Source organism: Callithrix jacchus, chromosome 11 (assembly GCF_049354715.1).
Source record: "Callithrix jacchus isolate 240 chromosome 11, calJac240_pri, whole genome shotgun sequence".
NCBI classification, from domain to species: Eukaryota; Metazoa; Chordata; class Mammalia; order Primates; family Cebidae; genus Callithrix; species Callithrix jacchus.
Genome location: NC_133512.1, coordinates 47,931,699 through 47,955,532, shown reverse-complemented (window position 1 = coordinate 47,955,532; position 23,834 = coordinate 47,931,699). Strand labels below are relative to the sequence as shown.

The window sequence follows — 23,834 nt, the reverse complement described above, 5'->3', positions numbered from 1 at the left end:
ATCATGTGAACACATTTCACAAGTGCTTATCTGAAGACTGGAACTCAGGAGAAAAGTCAAGTATTATTGTTGTAAGGATAACTTCCATAGGACCTAAACAAAAACACCCATCAAACATGGTCTTTATGAAAGGCTGAAAACAGACAACCCAGACGCTAGAACAGGCCTACAGATACATTTTATGTGGCCAATAGAGTTTTTGGTGGTGGTGGTTGTTTTAATTCAATAAATTTTCAACAGATGCAAACAAATGATTGCTTAAAGAAATTTAGCTGATGTCTTGGAAAAAAAAACACACACAATCTGGCAATGCTCTATTTATATTCTCACATTGTCACCATTGGTGGGAGGGAAGCAGGTACTCTCACTTCAAACAGGACAGTGGCCTCTTCCAGTTCCCAATGTCCTATGAAGCTGCTTTAACCATTTATGCTCCCTGTCTAGTCCTCATAAGCTTTTGAATTAATAATTAGCCTAATTATATTTTTGCTGCTTACTACTTGACAAACTTTTTTTAATAAAGAAGATAGAAATACTAATGACAAAGTGACAACTCTCTTACATTAGAAATGAGCACCCTAAAGTCACTCAAAAAAAATTGTAAATCATCCAAGTGACAAAAAAAATCACTTAATATTGTGGAAAATTCTACAATCGGGAAAAAACACTAGTGTAATATTTTTCTCTAGTATTTTGGCCCCATGACACTCCTAAAATATGTAATGTTATTTAAAAACTCATTGTGAAAACAGTATTGGTAAAAATAACATAAATGTGAATTGTAAAATTATGGCTGGAAAATTTCAAGTGGAAACGGCACCAATTATAGGGTGAATTCATCCTGAGCTCACATTCTACCCTATGACTTACCCATCCAACCTTAAATTTCTTCACTGGGAAATACCTATCTACTCATTCACTTACTCATTCATTCAACAAATACTCACCTAGCAACTTCTTGGGCAAAGTACTGTGAAACGCTCTGGAGATACAGTATGTGTAAACATTTTTCCCCTGCCCTCCTGGGTCTTGCTCTGTTGCTAGGGAAACAAATATTAGCTAGCTAATTACACAAATATTACTTTGTATTAATATCATGTTTAATTATCATTGTGGCAACTCTGAAAGAAAAGCATTTAACAGGGAATCTTGACCTCTCTTATCTAGAGTCAGAAAGAGCTCCTGGAGGAAGTGATATCTGAAATAGGTTTGAAAGCATAGACAGTAATTAACTATATATACTGGGGAGGAGAGACCTGAGAGAAGAAATGAATGGGATAATGGCCCTAGACCAAGAGGAATCTCTGCTTTTTCAAAGAACTGTAAGAGGGTGGGTGGGATGGAAGTGCAGAGAAGGAGGGAGTGGTAGGAAGGTTGAAGAAGGAGGTAGGGCCTTTGCACATGTTGAGTATTTTTGCTTCCATCCTCAGGGCAATGGGAAACAACAAAAGACATTTAGACAATAATATGTTTTGAGAGCTTTGGCATCTTTTGAAAAGATTACTCTGGCTATAATGAAAAGAATGGATTCAAAATGGAGAAGTGTGGGTAGAAATGCAGGGAAACCATTTCAACAGTCCCACTGAGAACAATGTTCATTCAAAATAGAGTGGTAGCAGAGGAAATGAACATAAATCAAGAGATTCGAGCAACATTAAGAAGGTGTGATTGGCAGGACTCATAAACTGTAATGTGTGTGAGAGGGCTGAGGTGAGCGGGGTCAATTTTGGACATCTTGAGTTTGGGGTGCCTATAAGATATTCAAATATAAATATCCATTAAGCAGTTGGGTATGTGGACAAAGAGCACAGGGGAGAAATCAAAGCTACAGATACCCAATGCAGATAATGATTTTGCTTTATGTATCTGTTAGAGAAATATAAAAGGTGTGTAACAATGCCTGAAACACAGTAGGCACACACACCTCTCCTAAGCAACTGCCTCTTCTACTTGGTAAATTTCTTCCCCAACTGAAGCCAAGTAGTCCTGAGTTCCATTTCCTAGACTCCCAAGATCAACAAATGAGCAGAAATAATTTATTTAATTCCACAGAGTATTTAGGTCTTTTCAAATGACCTCTAAGGCCTATGGGGCCATCTCATAGATCACTGAAATAGAGGAGGATGTGTATTGGAGCCCCATCCAGCAATTTGGTAGTGCAGAGAATGCAAAAAGAGCCCCAAGCTTTATATAGGGAAAGCTCCAAATGCTAGAGAAAGCTTAACATGGTAAAGTACACGTGTAACTCCAGAATGTTCAAATGCCAAATCACCAAGCAACATTTCTCAAAAGGGACTAGTGCCTTAAGAAATAGCGACATTTATCAGCCTATGTGCTACCTCTTTAACTTTTGCGAACCTCTTGTCATTCTATGTTTTCTTATATGGTAATTATACCTCTAGTATAAACACAAGCCTTTGAGAAAATACATCATTTAGGGGAAAATCAGTCCCAATAACAAGATGCTACTTGTCAGGCCTCCATGTGGAAGCCTAAACCCAGAAAGTCTGAAGTCCTGCCTGCCTAGGCTAATCTCCCCCCACCGCACTACCACAGCCTGCAATTGCCATTATCCCCGAACCCCATCTTAACTGCTTCCCATCTTAACTGTGATTGTGATAATGTGAATACTCCTCACCCATCCCTACCATCTTTTTTTTAATTGCATTTTAGGTTTTGGGGTACATGTGCAGAACATGCAAGATAGTGCCATCATAACTGTACTCGCTCTGTGAATATCCCTCTGCCCCACCCTACCATCTTAACTTACGCCTTATCCCACCCCCCATTGTAACTAAACGTATGACAATGCATACTCCTTGCCCCTACCCCCACCACTGTAACTGATCTTACTCTATAACACCCCTGCACCCCCCAAAATTTCCCAAACCTGTAAAACCAACTCCTATCTCACTGCCCTTCACCGATGCCCTTTTTGGCCTCAGCCCACCTGCACCCATGTGAATAAACAGCCAGGTTGCTCACACAAAGCCTGTTTGGAAGATCTCTTTATTACATGAGTTTAATATTCAGAACTATTGGATGTGAATAACACTACTTACCAGAAGTCTAGGAACAGGGTTAGTCTTAAGCAAAAAAAATGTATAAACTTTGGTTGAAGGGCAAGATTGGTCATATTAAATAAATGTATCTCCTCTATTCGAGCACGAGATGAAGCAAAAATTTTCTCTTTTTTTATCTTTTTTCCCTAGAGCAGATTATAATTAATCTCAAGAAACTCAGTAAGAAAGTGTGTGTAATTCATGTTCAGAATTTGTAGCATATGTACAAACTTTGTGCATTTCAGTTTTAAAAAGAATCTGCAGCATACAATTCTTGGCAATCAGCCAGTAACTGCCTACCCACACTTTTCTAAGCACAATTAGTTGAGGTTTTTATTTTTTTTACCTTATATTGGGCATTTTTGCACCAAAGTGATTTGATTCTGCTCAGAGGTTATGAAATTATGCAATTGTAAAAACCCTTGAAATGTAAAACCAGAGTTATTTTTTGCACAGATAGTAAGACAGATAGACACATAGATCAAACACATATATACATACCCACTCCATGTGTCAAACATTTAAACTTTGTGTCAATCAACCAAATCAAGGTCATTTCCTCTTCCAATCTATAAAGTGCTGATTTTCACTAGGTCCATACATGGCTGAATCAATTACTTTTATGAAACACAAAATACTGAAAAACACAAGGAAAAAGTGTAAAGAAATTTTTCACGATCTCTTGTGAAAAATTTGAGCTGAAATAAAAGTACAATCTATTAACCTTGTGTTGATCTTAGAGATTATGTAAGCTCTGACAATTACATAATTGTGTGGGAGCAGCATAGAATATTAGAAAGGCTACCTTCTGTGGAACTTAGGTGATTCACTAAAATTATTTCAGCCTGTTTTGCCACCTGTAAATGGGGTGATAATATCTAACATGCAAAACTATTTGAGGATTAAGCTATTGTATCTGAAGCTACTGGCACATAGTAAATACTCATAAATGGAAGCCATTATTATGTATTATTGTTATGATTATTATTGATCTGAATTTTATTTTCAGATAATTTATCTTAGCATTGCACTATTTCTTACTTAATGTCAGTTTATAACAGAAAATTAAATATTCATTATCAAGAGTCCTTGGTATGCATTCCTCAATAACTGAATAGGCTACAGTGTTCTCTGTCAAAATGTCGTATCAAGTTTCAACACAATTGGTCAAATCATTAGCTGTCAAATTGCTGTGCTCTATTGTGTTGCTATACTTAAGTGTTTTATTTTTTATTCTGAAAGTGGTGGCAACTTTTGTCTGCTGGTCATTTACAATAAGAACCAATTAAGGCTTGCATTTTTATATTTGATTGACCCAATTAATCATTCTGATTTATATTAATAGGTATAAAGCCATAATTTTTGCTAAACCATTATACAAACAATATGCTAAAGAATGTATATCTAAAATGCTGGAGTAGATATCCTGCAACAAAAAGAGGATATATCTTATCCAATCTAAAGATACGCCAAAGTGACCAGACTATATAAATGGGAGATGGGGTAAACCATCTAAATATTAAGTGTTTTATTTCAATTGACTAATTTTGTTTTCTCATTTTAATTTGTAAAATTCTGAATTCCTGAAGTGATATTGCCATATTATGTATATACTTTATAATTTGCTATAATTTAAAAGAATGCTTTTTCAACATTAAAATTATGACACTATGCTATATGCTGTATCTGTGCAAAAATTGTAAACTTTAGGTAACTATCCAGAGATATTTCTCTACTGCTTGGAAAAAATAACACTGAAAACATCAAAGAAATTAAACAGATAGTTCTTCTTTTTTCCAGATGTTTTGTGTTTTTTATACGTTTCGTTTATTTGAATATAAACATATAAACTCAGAAGGTGATGAAAGTTTAACTTATTTAACATCACAAAAATAAAAGTAAATAGGAAAAAAAACCCTCAACACCAAGTTGACCAAAAGTTTCAACTTTTGCAAATGGTTGTGTGTGCGCACATGCAGACATATACATTTCTCTCTGCTCCCACTTCAACTATATACTTAAACTACCCAAGTATAGTTACATGTTTCCCATTTTTCCTTGTGCAATTTTTTAATACTTCTTACCTCGGTCTTTCTTCCTCTGTACACCCTGCTAGTTCAGCCCTTACCTCACACAGACCACCAGGTTAGCCATATTACAGCCTAACTCTGTTTGTGAGCAGTCTTGCCAAAGCCATCAATGACTTTCACTGCTTACCAAAGGAATTCCACATTATAGCTTTAGCAACCTGACTCCAGAATAACTTTGCTTCCTTACCTCTAACTAGTTCTGAAACTGTTCTTTCTAAGCCTCTTCCTCGGCCTCTAATTTAACTAGATATCCTTCCAAAAAGAAAAAACAAATAAGCTGGAAATAATTTTCTTTTATCGTCTCTCCTGGCTTTCCTTAATGCATGAAACTTTGGAAGGAATTAATACATTCTAAAGAAATATGATTTTTTAAAATCTAGCACATTAGCATTTACTTACTTGACTTCAAAGCTGACACATTCAAATAAAACTAACACAATCACTATTATCTTTTGCAAAAACACTTTTTAACATTTGTTCTACAGATACGCTTTGAACAGCAGTTACAGAAATCCTGTTCTTAAGCTTGGTCTGTGCTCCAGGCAGACTGGACAATTCCCATTCTCTGATGACACCGTGTGCTTTGCGGCTCTGGGCCATCTCCACCTGTCATCCACCCCTCCCCCTCTACCTATCTGTAACACCTTAGCTTCCCATCTCTGCCTAGTAATTTGTGAATATATCTTATTTCTTCTACTACATGGTAAGCTTTCTGAGGACTTGATTAAATTGATTGAATTTTTTTAAATCTTTCAGAATATCTTATGGCAAAATGTTAATATTTGTAACTTTAGTGAATTCACAGTCATGGCTTACATGGCAAAAGCCCTGAGGGAGGGAACAGGATTTAAGGGACTCTATTTGGGAAATGGATGAGAAATGGACAGCAAACTACTGGAGGGAAAAAAAGACGCTCTCTCAGCCATTATGTAGCCAAGAGAAGAACACTGTTTCTATCACTGGTGACTGAGAAGAGAGTCAAATGGAATTCCTTTGCTTGCAGTGTAAAAAAGAAGAAAAACTAATAAAAGAAATACAGCTTACAGCAGGTGCTTCAAGGTATGGCACACTACTCTGATAAAGTCACAATTTTTAGAAAATAATTTCTAGGTCCTGAACTCCTATATATATTCTGCCTGAAACTTGATCCGCCTGTGGGGTCATTGAGGTGCAAGTTCTTCTTTCTCTCTCCCCTCCCACTAGCCAGCCTTCCGCGTAACAAAACATCCCTCTCATGGTCACTGGCCCCTAAGGTGTGAATCTTCCACAGGGCTAAGGAAAAACCTTACTATTTTAAATTAATAATTAAATAATTATCTGCAAAAATGTGTAATCGTTTATATTGTTTTGATCAATTACATGATAATATTTATAATTTAACAACACAGGAAAAAATAATACTTAAAGTCTTTGGTTATATAAAAAAATTTATAAATCATTTTTGTTGTAGAGAGGTATGATAGGGTGATCAATAAAAATCCTGCAAGCATAAAATTATATTACATTAGGACAAACATTTTTGCAGAAAGTGAAATAGAAGTACAAATTTAAGGGAAAATGAAGAATAATGTACATTTTTCAATTATTACTGTTAATTTTACATATATAATATGTATACATACACATATATACATAAATATACATATATATAAATATTTAAGACAGATGATGGTTAAGGATTTTTTTTGGCATTTCTTTGAACACATGTACAGCAATAATGGAAAATGTTACTTCTTGCTGTCATATTTATAATATACTGTCAGTCCTCTGTATCTGTGAGTTCACATCCACAGATCCAACCAACTGTGGATCAAAATATTCAAAAAAAGATAAAAATAATATAGCAATAAAAATAATATAAATAAAAATACAGTATAGCAACTATTTACATAGTACTTATATTGTTTTTAGATATTATATGTGGTCTAGAGATTACTCAAAATATACAGGAGAATATGTAAAAGCTGTATGCAAATATGACACCCACCATTTCACATAAGGGACTTGAGCAGCTGTGGATTTTGGTATCCAAGGGGGTCCTGGAACCAATCCCTGATGGATACTGAGGAAAGACTGTACCGAACTTAACATACTTCTCATTATTTTCAGTTTTCAATTTATTATAAAAAATTATGAAGATCTAAAATGTATAAAGGGTATCTTCTGAAAAAATTAGTTTTAGAGATACATGAGTAAAAATATTAAGGCTACAAGGAAGAGGCTTGACGCTGGCTACTGGTTACTGCTGTACTCCTAGATTACAAAATTGAATACAATCAGCAGTTATTATTTGTGGGTACATATATACATACACATATTCTCCTTTTTATTCCATGTAACTCCCCTCCTTTGCCTCTCTCCTCCACCAGCTCCACCTCTGACATCTGATGATTAGATCCAAACTCTCTGGCAGGAATCTAAGATCAGAGCAATGACCTATGGGTATCACCCTCTTCCCGACCTAGACTGAGCCCCATTCAGTAACTAAAGAATACAGCACAGAATGGAGGATCCCAAGGAAGTGGTAGCCAGGGCATTGATCAAGAAGGGGAAGGCACATGGAGGAGTATAGCTTAAACTCAAAACAATATAGATTATTACAAATTTTCACAGGTAACTATTGGCCAGTCCTAGAGACAAGGCTGTAGTTGGAGATATGAATGAGCTCCACACAGCCTGTAAGATGGGGCAGTCAGCTGTGTAAACAGATGCAGTGCAACACTGATGGAGAGTGGGGCTGAGAGCAAGACATGGTGGTGTAGCCTTGGGACCAATGCCTGTGTCCCTTGACCCTCACTGTCACAGGCTGAAGAGCACTATGGCTGTATGGGCCATACTTACATCTTTTGTTCCAGGAGTTTTTAAAACTCCTTTTAGAATTGCTTTCACTCTGCCCTCTTCAATCCTGGCGTCAAAATCAGAAAAAAGACTAAGGAAATATTTACTTAATTAAGGTTTAAACATGCACAATTGAGAGGGAAAAAAAGCTCAAAATGCTAAAATTTTTCATGTTGATTTTGCACATTAATCAAATTCTGAAAATAATTACTTAATCTTCCACTTCATTTACCTATGTAGATCAGGCTGCCTCCACCTGAGGAGAAAACACCAGATCGTGACATTTTCAGAGCTATTTTCAGACCAGAGAAAAGCAGATCCAGTCCTGCCAAGGGCCATCATGGGCAGGAACAATGGGAGGTGTGGTCCAAATGTTTATTAGCATCAAAATATCTCAGTAACAATGCCGCTCTCTCTTCCCACACACAGATACACATATTTTCAGACACTTGCCAAGATGCAAAATCAGTTAAGATGGTTGATGGCTATTTCTCCACAGATAATCACCAAGAAAGTAAGATTTAGCAATTTTTTTCTGACCATTGAAAGTCCTCTAGCATTCATTTGGATAAATCTTTGCCATACCTGGGAACTGTGCACTGTGACTTAGAGAAATGATCACTCCCTTAGAGTCAGATGACCTCAATTCTAACCAAGCTTTACCATTTATTATTTGTGTGACCTTTGCACCTTCACACTTCCTCATAAAGTGAAGATAGTATCTGCCTTAAGAGATTGTTAATATAAGTAAAATTAAAGTCAATGTTAATTTTCTTCCTCTCTTTCTGACACTGAGAAAGTATTATCACAGCATAAAATGTGTGGTTTTGAATTAGTCTCCATATGAAAGCGAAAAAACAATGAAATAAAATGAAATTGAAACACACAATAAGAACATTTTTGTGGGTTCAGCAAAGAGATTAACATTAGAAAAAGCAAAAAACTGTAAATTAAATGATTCTAGGTTAATTGTTCAGGAGCTTTTTGGGGTTGCAGTGAGCAGTTAAAAACAAATCACTGTCATTCATGAATGTTAAACTAAATATACTTAATTTAGCCTTAATGGATCTCCCAACATAAATAAATGACCCATATAACAAGTTACATAATATCATTTTTTTTTTTAATGAAAGAATACCAAGAGGATGATTTGGTTTTAAGGAGCTAGTTTTATTTTTTATTTTTGGAAACCAACTAAACACTCTAGAAATGCCAGTAGAAATTATTTTGTGTCATTATAATGATGATGATAATTAGCTAAGACTTACTGATACAGATTAAGTTCCAGGTACTGAGAACTTATGTTGCAGGCATTGGTGGGAAGGATTTACATATATTAACTCCTTTCAGCTCATAACAACCCTATAGAATAATGTTATTATTATTTTTAATTATTCCCACTGTAAGTATGAAGAGTTTAAGGTATAGAAAGTTCCCCTAGCTAGAACTGTGAAGACCTAGGAAGCAACTCAAGAATCTTCATGTGTAATACACTAGCCAGTAATGCAACCAGAAATTCTGTGACACCTGAGGAAACTGCAAAAACAAAAGTAATCTGCCAAAGGAGTGGTTCCTTCTGATTCTCTTCTCACTGTCCCCATGGAGCTGATTTAAGCACAGCTCTCAGAACCAAGAAAATTAGTATATTCTGCCTAAAATCACTTTTATTAGTGCTAATTTAGGTAACCTTTTAAGAGTACAATTTGAAATACATTTTTTAAAAACACTGGGAAGATTTTTTTTATTGATAATAAAGACAATGTCAAAGAAATACCAATATAACTGAAAACTTTTTAAATGTTCTATTTTATTATCTTAAACCCTTTATCATGTTATAGAATATATGTTATAATAAGAAGTTCCCATTTACTAAGTCAGTACATGTAACAGGAACAATTTTCTATAATAGACAAGACATGAAAGGTAAATATGTCATGAGTAAAGTTCTGGCTTTATTTTTTTATTATTATTATTTTCATTTTAGAACTTGTGGGACTTTTCTCGGGAATTGTCTTCCTTTAAAGAAAGCAAATCTTATGGCCATGGACAAAAACAATCATCTCCAATTCATGCCTAGGATTTCAACATGATCATCAGATATTCAGTGACACTGAAAATTCAGCTTACATGACTGTCAAATTTCCACATTAGTGCCTGGGAGCCCTTTTTAACTTGTAACACCATTCATGTGTCTCAAGCCATCATATCATATTCATACCTTTAAAGAACGGGAGTGACAAAGATTAATTAGTTTTAGCTAGGGGAATTAAAAGAAAACTCAAACATTATTGTTTCAAGGAACCAGCTCAAATCTAATAAAACAATGCATAACAATGGTAATAAAACAGCAACCAAATATGCATTATTTAATGTAACAAACACTCTTTGGACAAAGCCTAAAAATCATAGACAGTGTCTACTTCATATCTACTGCAGACTCAGAATTCTTTCAGTCATCAAGCAATTTGGGGTCCATGCCATGATGATAGACACTAGGATGAAGTGGATAGTCAGCAACCAGACACATTCTCTGACCTTGTGAAGCTAGGATGAAGTGGATAGTCAGCAACCAGACACATTCTCTGACCTTGTGAAGCTTATGCTCTGTGTCTATTCATCCTGACAGACTGGATTCATTGAATGTGGACACCAAGGGATGACAGACTGTAGTGACAGGAAGGAGTTAAGTGGGAGGAAAAAATACAAAAAGATGGTCAGTAAAGAGTAAGAGTGAGATCCTGGAATACATTTGAGAATGAGAAAGAGAAAAATGCCCCCAAAGGAGTAAGAATATCCGACACTGCACTATCGTTGATCTAAGAGTAGCTTCCTTGTAATTTTTTCATAATATCAAAACATTTCCATTATTAGAGCAGTCTTCACGAGAAGCCTAACTTTATATTCTTAGATGAATATTTATAGTTTCTAAGGCAAATAGTAAGTTTCCATATTTTATTATACTATCTTTCTTTTTCATTAAAACTAATATGCTACAGAGATCAAGATCTAACAATGAGGTGATAAAAAGTGAAAAGTAAATGTCATCTCCTTATGTGGCCATAATAGCTTAATGACTCATATTACACCTACAAGGTATACAGATACAATATATACAGCATACATATATTTTCATTAATGTAATGTCACCTGAATTATATTTTATCAAATTATTAGAAACAGGAATAAGATTAACTGTTGTATAACTATAAAAAATATTGATAAAATGATAGTTTTAATAGTAAATAAGTAGTAAATATAGTACATAATGATGGTTTTTTTCCTTTCTCATATTTCATTTTTCTTTTTATTTCTTCTAAAAAATACAGGATACATATGCTAAATGTGCAAGTTTTTTACATAGGTATACGTGTGCCACGGTGGTTTGCTGCACCTATTAACCTGTCCTCTAAGTTCCCTCCCCTAACTTCCCACCCCTCAATAGCCTCTGGTATGTGTTGTTCCTCTCTCTGTGTCATATGTCATCAATGTTCAACTCCTACTTATAAGTGCAAACATGTAGTATTTGGTTTTTTGTTCCTGTGTTAGTTTGCTGAGGATGATGGCTTCTAGCTTCATCCATATCCATATCCCTGCAAAGGACATGATCTCATTCCTTTTTATGACTGCATTATATTCCACGGTGTACAGCATTTTCTTTATCCAGTCTGTCATTGTGCATTTTGGTTGGTTCCATGTCTTTGCTATTGTACATAGTGCTGCAATAAACGTAAGTGTGCATGTGTCTTTACTGCAGAATGATTTATATCGCTTTGGTTATATACTCAGTAATGGGATTGCCTGGTCAAATGGTATTTCTGGTTCCTGATTTTTGGAGAATCACCGCACTGTCCTCCACATGATTGAATTAATTTACATTCCCACCAACAGTATAAAAGTATTCCTATTCCTCCACAGCCTCCCTAGCATCTATTGTTTCCTGACTTTTTAATAATTGCCATTCTGACTGGCATGAGATGGTATGTCACTGTGGTTTTGGTTTGCATTTCTCTGATGATTAGTGATGTTGAGCTTTTTTATGTTTTTTGGTTGTATAAATGTTTTGAGAAGTGTCTGTTCATATCTTTTGCCCACTTTTTGATGCAGTTGTTTATTTCTTATAAATACGTTTAAGTTCCTTGTAAATTCTGGATAGTAGAACTTTGTCAGATGGTTTGATTGCAAAATTTTCTCCCATTCTATAGGTTGCCTGTTGACTCTGATGTTAGTTTCTTTTACTCTGCAGAAGCCCTTTAGTTTAATTAGATTCCATTTGTTAACTTTGGATTTATTGCAATTGCTTTTGGTGTTTTTGTCGTGAAGTCTTTACCCATGCCTGTGTCTAGAAAGGTATTGCCTAGGTTTCTTCTAGGGTTTTTATGGTTATGAGTTTTACATTTAAGTCTCTAATCCGTCTTGGGTTAATTTTTGTGGAAGGGGTAAGGAAGGGGTCCAATTTCAGCTTTCTGCATATGACTAGCCAGTTTTCCCAGCACTATTTACTGAATAGGAGATCCTTTCCCCATTGCTTGTTTTTGTCAGATTTGTCAAAGATCAGATGGTTGCAGATGTGTGGTGTTATTTCTGAAGTCTGCTCTGCTTCTTTGCTCTATATGTCTGTTTTGGTAACAGTGCCATGCTGTTTTGCTTACTGTAGTCTTGAGCACAGTTTTAACTCAGGTAGTTGGATGCCTTCAACTTTGTCCTTCTTGTGTAGGATTGCCTCAGCTATGGAAGGTCTTCTTTGATTCCATATGAAATTTAAAATAGTTTTTCTAATTCTGTGAAGAATGTCAATGGTAGTTTGATGGAAGTAGCATTGACTCTGCAAATTACTTTGGGCAGTATGGTTATTTTCACAATATTGATTTTTCCTATCCACAAGGATGTAATGTTCTTCCATTTGTGTCCTCTTATTTTCTTGAGCAGTAGTTTATATTTCTCCTTGAAAAGGTCCTTCACATTCCTTGTTAGCTGTATATCTAAGTATTTTATTCTTTTGTAGCAATAGTGGATGAGAATTCCTTCATAATTTGTCTCTCTACTTGCCCATTGTTGTAAGGGAATGCTTGTGACATTTGCACATTAACTTTATATCCTGAGATTTTTGCTGAAGTTGCTTATCAGTTCAAGAGGTTTTTGGGCTGAAATGATATGGTTTTCTGAATATAAAATCATGTTGTTTGCAAACAGAGACAACTCAACTTCCTCTCTTCCTGTCTGAATACCCTTTATTTCTTTCTCTTGCCTGATTGCCCTGGCCAGAACTTCCAATACTATGTTGAATAGAAGTGCTGATAGAGGGCATCCTTGTCTTGTACCAGTTTTCAAAAGGAATGCTTCCTGCTTTTGCCCGTTCAATATGATATTGGCTGTGGGTTTGTCATAAACAGCTCTTATTTTGAGATATGTTCCAACAACACCTAGTTTGATAGTTTTTAAAATGAAGGGATGTTGAATTTTATCAAAGGACTTTTCTGCATCTATTGAGGTAATCATGCAGTTTTTGTCTTTGGTTCTGTTTATGTGATGGATTACACTTATTGATTAGCATATGTTGAACCAATCTTACATCTGAGGGATGAAGCCGACTTGATCGTGCTGAGTAAGTTTTTTGATGTGCTACTGGGAAACCAAATCTAGCAGTTTATCAGGGATATTGGCATGAAATTTTCCTTTTTTGTTGTGTCTCTTCTCTGTTTTGGTGTCAGGGAGATGCTAGCTTCATAAAATGAGTTAGAAAGGAGTCCCACCATTTTAACTGTTGGGAATCGTTTCAGAAAGAATGTACCAGCTCCTCTTTGTACCTCTGGTAGAATTCAGCTGTGAATCCATCTTGTCCTGAGCTTTTTTTGGTTGGTAGGGTATTAATTACTGCCTTAATTTCAGAACTTGTTGTTGGTCTATTTAGGGATTCAACTTCTTCCTAGATTAACTTAACCTTGGTAGGGTGTATGCATCCAGGAATTTATCCATTTCTCCTAGATTTTCTAGTTTATTTGCAGAGAGGTGTTTATAGTATTCTCTGATGGTAGTTTGTATTTCTGTAGGGTCAGTGGTATTATCCCCTTTATCATTTTTTATTGTGTCTATTTGATTCTTCTCTCTTTTCTTCCTTATTAGTCTAGCTAATGGTTTATTTTGCAAATTTTTTTAAAAGGCCAGCTCCTGGATTTGTTGATTCTTTTTGAGGGATTTTTATGTTTCTTTCTTCAATTCTTCTCCAATCTTAGTTATTTCTTGCCTTCTGCTTGCTTTTGGATTAGTTTGCTCTTGCATCTCTAGCTGTTTTAATTGTGCTGTGAGAGTGTTGATTTGAGATCTTTCTAGCTTTCTGATGTGAGCATTTAGTGCTGTAAATTTTACTCTTAACACTGTGTCCTACAGATTCTGGTATGTTATCTTTTTGTTCTCATTGGTTTCAAAGAACATCTTGATTTCTGCCTTAAATTTATGATTTACCCCGGAGTCAATCAGGATCAGGTTGTTCAATTTTAATAAAATTGTGTGGTTTTGAGTGAGTTTCTTAATCCTGAGTTCTCATTTGACAGCACTGTGGCCTGAGAGACTGTTTGTTAAGATTTCAGTTCTTTTGCATTTGCTGATGAATGTTTTACTTCCAATTATGTGGTCATTTTTAGACTGTCTTGTGGCACTGAGAAGAATGTATATTCTGTTGATTTTGGGTAGAAAGTTCTACAGACGACTACAATGTCCACTTGATCCAGAGCTGAATTCAAGTCCTGAATATCCTTGTTAATTTTTTGTCTCATTGATATAATACCAACAGTAGGGTGTTTTAAGTCTCTCACTATTATCATGGGAGAGCCTAAGTTTCTTTGTAGGTCTCTAAGAACTTGTTTTATGAATCTAAGTGCTCCTGTGGATGCATATGCAACTAGAATAGATAACTCTTCTTGTTGAATTTTCCCTTTACCATTATATAATGCTGTTGTTTGTTTGTTTTCCCATCTTTGTTACTTTAAAGTCATATTGTCAGAGACTAGGATTGCAACCCCTGATTTTTTTGCTTTCCATTTACTTGGTAAATTTTCCTCCATCTCTTTATTTTGAACCGATGTGTATGTTTGCATGTAAGATGGGTCTCTTGAAGACAGCATACCAATGGGTCTTGACTCCTTATCCAATTTGCCAGTCTGTGTCTTTTAATTGGGGCATCTAGGTCATTTACATTTAAGGTTAGTATTGTGTGAATCTGATCCTGTCTCATGATGCTATTTGGTTATTTCACACACTAGTTTATGCAGTTTCCTCATAGTGTCATTGGTCTTTACATTTTGGTATGTTTTTGCAGTGGCTGGTACTGGTTTTTCCTTTCCATATTTAGTGCTTCTTTCAGGAGCTCTTGCAGGGCAGCCCTTTTGGTAACAAAATTCCACAGCATTTTCTTGTCTGGAAAGAATTTTATTTTTCCTTCACTTATGAAGCTTAGTTTGGCTGAATATGAGATACTAGGTATAAAATTCTTTTCATTAAGAATGTTGAATATTTGCCCAAAGCTCTTCTGGCTTGTAAAGTTTCTGCTGAGAGATCCACTGTTAGTCTGATGAGCTTCCCTTTGTAGGTAACCTGGCCTTTCTCTCTGGTTGCTCTTAACAGTTTTTCCTTCATTTCAACCTTAGAGAATCTAATGATTATGTGTCTTGGGGTTGATATTCTCAGGGAGTATCTTAATGGTGTTCTCTGTATTTCCTGAATTTTCATGTTGGCCTGTCTTGCTAGGTTGGGAAAGTTGTCCTTCAAAATTTCCTTCAAATATTCCAATCATAGGTTTAGTCTTTTTATGAAGTCCCATATATCTTGGAGGCTTTGTTCATTCCTTTTTATTTTTTCCTCTATTCTTGTCTGCATGTCTCATTTCAAGCAAGGTGGTCTTCAAACTCTGATATCCTTTCTTCTACTTGGTCAGTTTGGCTGTTGATACTTATGTATGTTTCACAAAGTTCTTACAATGTGTTTTTCAGCTTTATCAGGTTGTTTATGTTCCTCTCTAAACTGGTTATTCCACTTAGCAATTCCTCTAATCTTTTTATCAAGTTTCTTAGTTTCTTTGCATTGCATTAGAACATGCTCCTTTAGCTCATAGTTTTTTTGTTACCCAGCTTCTAAAGCCTGATTCTGTCAATTCGTCCATCTGATCTTCCATCCAGTTCCCCACCCTTGATAAAGAAACGCTGTGATCTCTTGGAGGAGAAGAATCATTGTGGCCTTTTGAGTTTTCAGCATTTTTTCATTGTTTCTCATCTTCATGAGTTTGTCTAGTTTCAGTCTTTGAGGCTGCTGACCATTGCATGGGGTGTTTGTAGGGGCCTTTTTGTTGTTGATGATGCTTGTTGTCACTTTCTACTTGTTTTTCCTTCAGTAGTCAGGTCCCTCTTCTGTAGGGCTGCTGCAGTTTCCTGGGGGTTCACTTTAGGCCATATTATTCTGATTCACTCCCGTGTCTGGAGATTTCACTCAAGGAGGCTGGAAAGTAGCAAAGATGGATTCCCTGCTCCTTTTAGGACCTCTGACCTCTGAACCTGACACCAATAGGATGGTTCCTATATGATATCTGACAACCCCTGTTGATGGGTCTCACCCAGTTGGGTGGCATAGGAAGCAGGACCCATTTAACAAAACACTTTTTCCCTGTGGGGACAAGTCTTCGGACCAATCCTTCCAGCCTCCCTGGCTCCATGAGGAGAAAAGCACCACCTGGAGCTATAGAAATGGGTGCTGCCCTTCCCCCACCCCCTACCCAGGGAGCTTAGCATGTTAGGCAGTTGCGAGTCCCAGTTCTGGCTGCTGCCATTCCCACAAAGAGCTCAAGCAACTTAGACAATAGGCAGCAGCAGCTGGTGCTGGTCACCCCTCACCAAGGGCAGTTCAGTAGGCTTAAGCAGATTCCAGCTGAGAGGCTGTAAGAATCTGCACTTTCTGGGGTTGGGATTCCAGCGGCATGCGTTCATGGGTGGGATCTTCTGATCCATGGGTTACACAGTTCCATGAAAAAAGCAGTTTCCCCAGCTGGGTAGCACACTCATTCACTGCCTTCCTTGGCTGGGGGAGGCAGTTCACCTTCCCCTGTGGCTCTCAGGTAGGCTGCTGCACCACATTGCTCTTCCTTCTTTCTGTGTGTCACGCCAGCCTTCTCATCAATTTTGATGAAAGAACCTGGATACCTTGGTTGCTGGTAAAGGATTTATATGCTTACTATCATTTATTTCAATGGGAGCCTCCAAATGTGGTTGATTCTAGTAGGCCATCTTGCCCCCACTCCCCTACTTATATATTACATACCACACATATTAAATAGCAAAAAAAACTATTATTTATAAAAAATGTTTTTCAGTCATTAGATGGCTATGTCATTTAACTCACTGAAATTTTCAAAATCTTTTAGCATGGTACTGGTACCAAAACAGAGATACACACCAATGGAACAACACAGAGGCCTCAGAAAGAACACCACACAACTATAACCATCTAATCTTTGACAAACTTGACAACAACAAGCAATGGGGAAAGGATTCCCTATTTTATAAATGGTGTTGGGAAAACTGACTAGCCATATGCAGAAAGCTGAAACTGGATCCCTTCCTTATACCTTATACAAAAATTAACTATAGATGGATTAAAGATTTAAATATGAGGCCTAACACCATAAAAACTCTAAAAGAAAACCTAGGCAATACCATTCAGGACATAGGCATGGACAAGAACTTCATGACTAAAACACCAAAAAAGCAATGGCAACAAAAGCCAAAATAGACAAATGGGATCTAAATAAACTTAAGAGTTTCTGCACAGAAAAAGAAACTATCATTAGAGTGAACTGGCAACCAAGAGAATGAGAAAAAATATTTGCAATCTATCCATTTGACAAAGGACTTATATCCACAGTCTACAGAGAACTTACATTTAGAAGAAAAAAACAAACAACCCCATCAAAAAGTGGGCAAAGGATATGAACAGACACTTTTCAAAAGAAGACATGTATACAGCCAATAGACATATGGAAAAAAGCTCATCATCACTGGTCATTAGAGAAATGCAAATCAAAACCACACTGATATACCACCTCCAGCCAGTTAGAATTGGAATCATCAAAAAATCAGGAGACAACAGATGCTGGAGAGGATATGGAGGCATAGAGACACTTTTACATTGTTGGTGGGAGTGTAAATTAATTCAACCATTGTGGAAGACAGTGTGGCGATTTCTCAAGGATCTAGAAATAGAAATACCATTTGACCTGGCAATCCCATTACTGAATATATATATACCCAAAGGATTATAAATCTTTCTGTCATAAAGACATATGTACACATATGTTTACTGTGGTACTGTTCCAATGGCAAAGACTTGGAACCAAACCAAATCTCCATCAATGATAGACTGGATAAAGAAAATGTGGCACATATACACCATGGAATACTATACACCCATAAAAAGGATGAGTTCATGTCCTTTCCAGGGACATGGATGAAACTGGAAACCATCATTCTCAGCAAACTGACACAAGAACAGGAAACCAAACACTGCATGTTCTCACTCTTAAGTGGGTATTGAACAGTGAGAATACACAGACACAGAAAGGCGTACATCACACACCAGGGCCTGGGAGCGGGGGATTCCAGCACTGATTTACATCAAGTTATCCTATTTAAATCATCTTTGACACCACAACTTTATGAGTAGTTATCCATTGCTAAGGGATCCTATTTAAATCATCTTTGATACCACACAAGAGATACTGAGATTATGGTATCTCAGTATCTCTTGTGTGGTATACAGGAGGAATACAGGGTGGGAGAGTTGGGGAGGGATAGCATTAGGAGAAATACCTAATATAGATGATGGGGCAATGGATGCAGCAAAACACCACCATGGCATGTGTATACCTATGTAATAGACCTGTACAATCTGCACATGTACCCTAGAATTTAAAGTATAATAAAGAAAAAAATGCATTACTATATGTATAATATTCCCTATATTCCTTTATAGCTCTTCCTTTCATCCTTAATTAAAAATAATTTGTCTTCCTACTATTCATTTTAAGGCAAGTATTTTATAAAATTAAACTTAAAACTCTTGTCTCAGCCAAAATTACGTACATTCTTTGCTTTAACAATAATTATGGAAACTGACAAAAAGAATGTTCTTCATACAAGGGAATGTAGTTATATCATAATCTCAGTATCTCTTGTGTGGTATCAAAGATGATTTAAATAGGATCCCTTAGCAATGGATAACTACTCATAAAGTTGTGGTGTCAAAGATGATTTAAATAGGAAAACTTGATGTAAATCAGTGCTGGAAATTCATTAGTGAATGAAACACGTGATCACTGGCATGTTATAAAGAGTACAGCCTAATAAGAGGAAACGCCGTATCGAGAGTGGATCTCTGTTTAAGGCATTGTAAAAAGAACGGAAACGATTATTCAAGAATTATTCCACCTGCAGTCTATAATATGCTATATGTAGCTTAAGAAACATTTCACATAAGATATAACTTTGGTTTTACATATTAAGTTAGTGTAAAGTTGGTGTCATTCTAAACCTGTTTCATTAGGTGGTTACCGTATTTCTAAGATGACACTGGTTACAAGATGTATTTTTTATGTTCTACTTAGAATGCAAAAACACTGCCAATTAAAGATGGCACAGTCTCACTAATAAGACACATCTCATTTTTAGAAATGTTATAGTATGAAAAATGTGCATCTTGGAATCAGTGAAATCTAATAAAGAAAAATCTCACTCTAATCTTCCCCAGCCTAGACTTTCCATCATTAATCTTTCCCCAAAGTCCTCAATTGGTTCATATCCCATAAAAAGTGTCAGAATGGTGACTTCCTTATATATAACAAGCCTTCTTTACTAAATCCTGAAGTGTTTGTCCCTCTTTTTGTGATAGGTCAACAAAGCCACTTAAAAGAGTATCCTTAATCATATGCCCTTTCCATGACTGTTCCTAATGCCTATAACAGATCTATACAAGTCCTGAGACTAACAAAGTTCAAGGCTTTCTAAAGCACTTCCTGCCAAAATGTCTTTTTGCAGTGTTACCTGCTGACTGCACTGTTGTCACAGAGGTAATGCTGGAATGACTGAAAGAGAAGGAAACAAATAACTTTACTGGAAATAAATAATATGAAAACATACTGCATGAAGTAAAGGGAAGCAAAGCAGGAACTATAAGCTTCCCAGGTCCCCAGGCTCCACAATGCTCCTTGCTGACCACGGTATCACCTAGTTGGAGTAAAGATTTTGTCTTAGGATTCTCAATACCTGCCTATTCTTCAACCTTCTCCCAACTACAAAGACCCTGGATATGTGGCACCTGCTTCACCAAAATGTGCAGTAATCAATAAAATTCCAGCACATTCCTAATTGCTGCAAGACCAAGTGAAACTATTCAACTCCCCAGACATAAAAACCATCAACCAGACAATATTTTGGGCTATAAAGAGGTTTTTCATAGCTCTAATAACTGTATACATTTTATTTCCCATTCTGTTTGGTTTTTGTTTATTTATCTGGGGAGTTATTGGGTATTTTCTTTTCTTATTTGAGAAAAAAGAGCACCTTTGATCTTGAGCGTTACCAGAAAAAGTCTTTCTTACCAAACAGGCATCAGGGACTTTGTTACATCCAAAATAACACAGGCAGACATTGTCCTGTATACAGCAACACAGGGCATTAATATTTCAATGTCTAACCATTTTAAGTCTACTTACAAGTGGAATAATCTAGAGTTCATTGTGCAGAATACATTGGACATTAGAGATTTTTATTCCTTAGGTAGAACTTTCTGACATTATAATGGTCCTTTGTTAAAGAGAGAGAAAAAGTGGCCATTTTCAGTCACAGAAAGTTCAATTCCAGCACCTACCAAGAGACATCTGCAAAGTGGTGAGAGGAAAACATTTTTCACAATGAACAGATACTGCCTCTGAGTTTTTTGGTTTAGTTCTCACATCAAGAAAAATAATCATTAGGGATAAATGCCTATGCTGTATTATTTTTAGCTCCTTTGAGGAGAGATCTATTATTTCTTTCATTCCCTAGATGAGTCAGGAAGTATTCTCTAATGGTCTAGTAACATAAACAATTCCGCTGATTTTTCATACTGTAAGGAAACATCCTATAGTTTACTGTAAATCCAGGAAAAATTATTAAGCATAGAAGTAAAAAATTATTTTAATTTTCTAAAATTCTACCTTGATTACAGATAAGACCAGCTATAACCTACTTCAACGTGCAGTGCCTGGGAATGGACCTGATGGGATTCTGGTACAGTTAGAGTTGGGACCCATTTCTGTATGAGTCACTGTAATAGAGTGGGGTCAGGAATATTCTGATTTTCCACCCATGTGACCCAGGGGCGTCAGCACCAACTAAACTGCATGACATGGGTTTCCCAATAAAAAAGTAGAAAGCTAATATTACAAAGGGTGCGGGACAAACATAGAGATTCCCTTCGAAGAGATTTTTTGGTGATGTGGATTCACTATCAATCCAAAACCTCCTGCTTGTCACTAGGGATTCTTTCATTTACTGAACCTTCCTGAAAAAGGCAGCATGATAATACTTCCCTGTTCACTGTCGTTACAGTCAGTATGGCCCCATGCATCGCCTGAGAAAGGGGTGTGCCACAGCCACCCAAACATTCAGAGATCAGCAACCCCCACCTTATCTCAGACACATCTTTGGCTTAATGCTTCTAAAGGGTTATCAACTCCTGATCTGTGACACAGACATACAGCAATGTATTAACTACTGCTGACTGATTGTTCTTAAATAAGTGAAACCTATTTACTATGACTTAGGTGCTTGACTCAGACCTGTTTTATGCACTCCTACTATTTTCAATTATTTCAGAAAAAATTTAGACCATCTTTTATACTTGGATTCTAAGGGCGTTTTTAATTTTTCCCTTAGTTAAAAAGATATTTGTGATAAATTGAGAATTACTTGATATACCAAAAAATCTTCAAGATTCATAGGAATATATCACTTGTCTTTTACAAAATCTTGCCTAGTTATACATATATTATATATGGTGTAACAAAAGCTATTTAAAACTATCACTGGTAAATAATGAGCTATAATAGGAAACCACTAAATTAACATGGTTTCTAAATGATATTATTATTATTAATGAACCACTCATTTGGAAGTTCAAATCCAATTTATATAACTCCTTGACTAAATGTTATTTAGTTTTGATATAAGAATGCTTATATATAACTCCTTGACTAAATATCTTATTTAGCTTTGATATTTTCACACTGATACAGCTTTAAGTATTATAGTTTATACTGCAAACAATTAAAACTGCCAGATATGTTATACTGTATTTGGCCATTATGAATAGAGCAGCTATAAATATTTGTGTTCAGGTTTTTGTGTAGACATAAGTTTTCAATTCCTTTAGATATATATCATGGAGCACAACTGGTAGATCTCAGAGTAAGAGGATGTTTAGTTTTCAAAGAAACTATGAAACTGTCTTCCAAAGTGGTTGTACCATTTTACATTTGCAATAGTAATAAATAATAGTTTGTTTCTCCATGATTTCAGCATAATTTAGTGTCAGTATACTAAATTTTGGCCATCCTAATAGGTATGTAGGGGTCATAGAATTTTCTTTTTAATTAGCAGTTCTTGATGACATGTGAGGTTGAACTTCTTTTCATGTATTTGTCATCTGTATATCTTCTTTGGTAGGATGTCTGTTCACATCTTTGGTTCATTTTTAAAATTTGGTTGTTTATATTAAGGTCCAAAATACTTGCATTCTTTCATTATCCTGCTTCATTTCTATCCACCTCATCTTCTGCACCTCCCTTCTGACACTCAACATTCCAGGCACACTAGCCCAATTCATTGAGTTGTTTCATTTTCAAATATGAAAAGGGGAGAAAAGGTCAATTTAACTATCTTTTCAAAACATCTGCTACTTCAAGGCAAGGTCTTCCAAAGCTTGCCTCCCAACAGCCTTTTAGGAGTATAAATCACAACTATCAAGCCTATTCAAACGGTTCTGCAGATACTGAGAAAGACTGTTGAACATCAGAAAATCATTAATATCAGTTATCTGGTTATTATGAGTTCATGTCTGGCCTTCATCAAAGACCAATTGCTCATTTCAAAGCTGTAACTGTTTTTAATCAACAGGTGTTGAGCCCTGTTTAGCTAATTCAGAGTGGAGTCAACAGCAGACGGAAAAGCAGCTTGGCATCTGGCTTTAGCCCTGCTGCACAATTGCCAAGAGAAACGCGAGCATCCTGCATCACCTGCATCTTCTGTTATCATATGAATGGCTCATTTTGTGGATCCAGCAATGCTTGAAATTGGCTGTCTGGTATCACAGAATGCCTGACCCTGACCAGGGGGCAAATGTCAAACATTTGCCAAGAAGGTGTGGCTTGGTTACAAAAGGACTAGCAAAATACATTGCTTAGGAGAAGGGCATTGTGCTGGTTTGATGCCAACTACTTATAAAATTATTCCATAATTTTAAAGTTCACTTCATTGATTGCTAGTTGGGCATTAGATACTAAGATTATAGAACTGTACTCCCTACTTCTATCTATTCTCCTAAATTTTGTCACTAGCATTCATAAAAACTTGAGTGAAAAAACAAAACACTCAAGCTCATCTGACTTTGCTATGAGTCTGTCCTAGGTTGGATTCCCTAGAAGCAGAGACTAACATCTCTCTTGGGCACATGATCTATTAAGGCAGTAGTTTTAAGAAGCTGGAGGAAGCAGGCAGATTAGGGAAAGAGGCTGGATATTGAGGTTGCTTCAGAAGCCTGGCCTCAGATT

General features: G+C 36.2%; 1 long non-coding RNA gene across 2 annotated transcripts in view; it reads left to right on the top strand.

Moving 5' to 3' along the window:
- Positions 1-23,493, top strand: part of LOC118143674 (uncharacterized) — a 45,087-nt gene extending 21,594 nt beyond the window's left edge. Inside the window, exons 3-4 of one of the 2 annotated variants that reach the window (XR_013523720.1) lie at positions 21,233-21,294; positions 23,182-23,493. This is a non-coding gene — a long non-coding RNA (uncharacterized LOC118143674). The remainder of the gene's footprint in view (positions 1-21,232; positions 21,295-23,181) is intronic. The other variant, XR_013523721.1, reaches the window with a different exon arrangement.
- The last annotated feature ends 341 nt before the right edge of the window (positions 23,494-23,834 follow it).